This window comes from Bison bison, unplaced genomic scaffold (assembly GCF_000754665.1).
Source record: "Bison bison bison isolate TAMUID 2011002044 unplaced genomic scaffold, Bison_UMD1.0 scf7180017864495, whole genome shotgun sequence".
Lineage (NCBI taxonomy): Eukaryota > Metazoa > Chordata > Mammalia > Artiodactyla > Bovidae > Bison > Bison bison.
Genome location: NW_011495054.1, coordinates 12259901 through 12260629, shown reverse-complemented (window position 1 = coordinate 12260629; position 729 = coordinate 12259901).

Genomic DNA, 729 nt, shown 5'->3' with positions numbered 1-729 from the left:
ATGCCATCCAGCCATCTCATCCTCTGTCGTCCCCTTCTCCTCCTGCCCCCAATCCCTCCCAGCATCAGTCTTTTCCAGTGAGTCAACCCTTCGCATGAGGTGGCCAAAGTACTGGAGTTTCAGCGTTAGCATCATTCCTTCCAAAGAAATCCCAGGGCTGATCTCCTTCAGAATGGACTGGTTGGGTCTCCTTGCAGTCCAAGGGACTCTCAAGAGTCTTCTCCCAACACCACAGTTCAAAAGCATCAATTCTTTGGCGCTCAGCTTTCTTCACAGTCCAACTCTCACGTCCATACATGACCACTGGAAAAACCACAGCCTTGACTAGATGGGCCTTTGTTGGCAAAGTAATGTCTCTGCTTTTCAATATGCTATCTAGGTTGGTCATAACTTTCCTTCCAAGGAGTACGCGTCTTTTAATTTCATGGGTGCAGTCACCATCTGCAGTGATTTTGGAGCCCAGAAAAATAAAGTCTGATACTGTTTCCACTGTTTCCCCATCTATTTCCCATGAAGTGATGGGACCGGATGCCATGATCTTCGTTTTCTGAATGTTGAGCTTTAAGCCAACTTTTTCACTCTCCACTTTCACTTTCATCAAGAGGCTTTTTAGTTCCTCTTCACTTTCTGCCATAAGGATGGTGTCATCTGCATATCTGAGGTTATTGATATTTCTCCCGGCAATCTTGATTCCAGCTTGTGTTTCTTCCAGTCTAGCGTTTCTCATGA